Raw genomic sequence first — 3551 nt, 5'->3', positions numbered from 1 at the left:
CAGGGAAAATCCAGTCTTTGACTTCAACAGCTGATGACAACAGAGAATGACCTCTGAAAGAAATTTTGAAATGAGAGCAGCAAACTAGAATTTAATCAATCTCGAACTGCAGGTATAAAATGATTGAGCATGTAAATACAATCAATCATTTATGATACATCTCTCAGAACTGACATAAGAATGCAAACAATTTTGACCTTGAAAAAACAGTCTGAGTCAATCTTAAGACTTTATATTCAGTTTTAGACCATATCAGTTTAATGTGGTTTCATCTTCTCTTCGATTCCAGCTCTGAACAGCGAGGGGATCGAACAAGGCCAGAACAGATTATATTACTGCATTAAAACACTTTCTAGAACACGTCCAACAGCAATATTCCTGTCAGGGAAAGCATAAAGGTGAAAAACCTTGAAACTAGTCATGTTGATTAGTAGCTCCATTCATCTATATGAAAGCTGCAGATTAGATAATATAGTGCCAGTGAGTGGATGACAGCTGGAAATCATGCGGGGTTTCAAGAACATTTAACAATTAAATTTAATTACTGAAATCATACTTATTTCTATATATAAACACAAATTCCTTCATATTCCTTCATATTAATACAGTGCATTGTGCCCTATTTTTACAGATTTTTTAATGCTATGACTATACTATAATACTTTTTGGATATTTCTGTATTTTGTTATCTTTGCCTTTACTTGCTGGTTGCAATATGCAATATATAACCATAATATATATATATATATTAGTAAATATTTATAATAGATATTTTTGTATGTTGTTCATATGATGTTAACCTTCATTGTTATTCAGGAAAAACTGACTTTCTAAATAAATCATTCCCTGTGTATGTGACATAAAGGATTTGGTATGATCCATCCCTCCCCCTGTGTCAATGGTTCGGTCTGTATTCAGAAGGTCAGATTACTCTGTGTGTGTCTCATCCTGCACACAGATGCGCATTACTGTGACCGGCTGCATAAACTCATCACAAACGTCCGTGTACAAGAGACCTGGTGCATGGAAAGAGCTTCATTCTAAGAGTGAGTCCCATCTTTTCTCTCTTCTCTGTCTCATGCTTGTTTAGGGAATGATGCAGCAGCAGCACCTGCATGCTGTGGCATGGAGAGTCTTTAACACCTGGATGGTTCAAGAGTTCACACATGAAGATATTGATGTATAAAGTGGTGAGACTGATGTATTTATAGAGACTGTTGGTTGTTGTGGGGGGTTTGCATAATGTTCAGAAACTGGACACACTGGGATCACTGTCTATCGTTTGGAGTTGTATCATATAGATGTGCTCTTCCAAGTTTTACTGGTGTTGTAATTTAATGTCAAATGATATATCATAAACATAATTTAACTTTACCTAGATGCTTAGATTTAGTAAAAACTAAAAGAAATTTAAAAAAATAGTAATAATAAAAACGTCTTTTCTCTCCAGAATTAGTAGTAAATTAAAGCTAGAGGTGAATTAAAATATTTTATCCTTTTTAATTTATTTAATATTAATTTACTTTTAACTGATTAAAGAGAAAGAGAGAGAGCGATTCTAAAAACAGTAATAAATATGATATTATATTGTTTTTAGATTGTTATCCATTCACCCTCTCTCTCTCTCTCTCTCTCTCTCTCTCTCTAAGATATCCTCCTTCAAAGGTTTGTTAGCTGCGACAATAATTTTGCTGGTGTTTTTTTGTTGTTGTTGTTCTTTTTCTTGCTGTGCTGCTTTGAATGATCCTACTTTTGATTTATACTAGAAAAGGAACTCAAAAGCTAAACAATGATGCCTTTAAAAGGATCCCGTCCTCTCATGTGAGGAATCCCGTTTGAGTCGCTGCATGAAGATCTTCTCACAGAAACACAACTTCTTAAACTTGAACAATCTTATCCACTTTAAATAAGACTCGCACTCATTTAAGAGTAATTTACTTCAAATATTGATTCCTTGCATCGTGTTCCCTGAGAGCGACTCTGTGACTGAAATCAGAGATGAGCATTGCTAACAACCCTTGTTTATGCCCAGCTGTGTGTTTAAAATTGAATTGCACTTATTTTTTATGGACTAAAATAGTACTTTTTAATCAGTACAAATTGAAAATTTTTCAAAATGAACTAAAATATCATCATAATGCAGATGGCATTACTAAATGTTCTGCCTGCTGAGTTCAGATAGAGATATTTGCAATATGTCATTGTATTGAAAAACAGATTTTCCTTCAATGTTGAAGAAGGGCATGTGTGTAGCCGATCTCATACTCTAGGGGGAGCTATTCATCATAGATGTGCTTCCAGAAAACTTTCCAGCTTTCAGTGAGAATCAAAAGGCAGCTTGAGACCTTGAATCAGTTTTTTGTGTCATCATAGACTAAATATTGAAGAAGCTGTCCTGAGTGGGGAGTTTAAATTTGTCTGTTATGTATAAAGCATTGAATTGCAGAGGAAACTAGGAGATAGAAAATGGTTCTGAAGCCTGTGGAAGAACAATATTTGTAAAATGTGGGATAAATCTTTGCCGTACACCAGTTTTATGCTGATAATGTCATAGCAGTGCATTGTGAAATGAAACCTGGCATATAGCTCTGCTTTACGTTGTTCTTAAGAACACTCTTTACCTGTGAATATTAATCGGTACAGTTTAGTATTCTTTGACATATGAGTTCAGATTAAATATTCAGAGAAGCGCAGACCCACCAGAGGATTTGATTTATCTATAATGAACATATTCTTCCTCTCAGTTCATACAGAACATAGACACTCTGACAGTAATGTTTTAGATAATAAATCTCACTCTTAATAAGAGCCTTGGAGACAGCCATTATAGGTGTTCATTTTATGGTAAAATGTAAAGGTAGAAATCTTGACAGCTATTTCCTTTTCTCGAGACACTAAAATGACAGAGGCTTTATCGACTGTTCAAGGCTACAGTCATTTGTTCCACTGGAAGATCAGTTACGATCTTCACTGTTTTCTTCTGTGAGTTAATCATAGTGTGTCTCTGTGTGTGTGTTTACACTGCTGTTCAAATTTTGGGGTTGGAAATATTTTTTTAATGTTTTTGAAAAAAGTCTCTTATTTTCAGCAAAGCTGCATTTATTTGATTAAAATATAGTAAAACAGTAACATTATGAAATATTAATACAATTTAAAATAACTATTTTCTATTTTCTATTTTAATTCATTTTAAATTTAATTTACACATGATGCTTCACAAATCATTCATATGAAATCATATGCTGATTTGCTGCTCAAGAAATATGTGAAAAAGAATAATATTATTATCAATGCTGAATAATATTATTATTATTATTATTATCTTAGTTTCCACAAAAAATATTAATCAGCTATTTTATATATATTTATATATATGTGGTCAACCGATATATCGCCTCGGCCGATATTTGGCATTTCTCAAATATCGGCATCGGCCGATATGTTTTCGAGGCCGGAATTGTATTTTGACGGCTATGAGAACGGAAGCTTTCTGATCCACACTCCGGAGCAGAAGGTGGCGGTAATGCACCAATACGCTGGATGCCAACCTG

At 33.9% G+C, this 3551-nt stretch overlaps 1 long non-coding RNA gene across 1 annotated transcript in view; it reads left to right on the top strand.

Moving 5' to 3' along the window:
- The first annotated feature begins 907 nt into the window (after positions 1 to 907).
- Positions 908 to 3551, top strand: part of LOC107686364 (uncharacterized) — a 67794-nt gene continuing 65150 nt past the window's right edge. The window contains exon 1 of the long non-coding RNA XR_001634038.1: positions 908 to 1046. This is a non-coding gene — a long non-coding RNA (uncharacterized LOC107686364). The remainder of the gene's footprint in view (positions 1047 to 3551) is intronic.

Source organism: Sinocyclocheilus anshuiensis, unplaced genomic scaffold (genome assembly GCF_001515605.1).
Source record: "Sinocyclocheilus anshuiensis isolate Anshui unplaced genomic scaffold, SAMN03320099.WGS_v1.1 scaffold389, whole genome shotgun sequence".
Lineage (NCBI taxonomy): Eukaryota > Metazoa > Chordata > Actinopteri > Cypriniformes > Cyprinidae > Sinocyclocheilus > Sinocyclocheilus anshuiensis.
The sequence above is the reverse complement of the archived record's forward strand: the minus strand, read 5'-3'. Positions and strand labels throughout refer to the sequence as shown.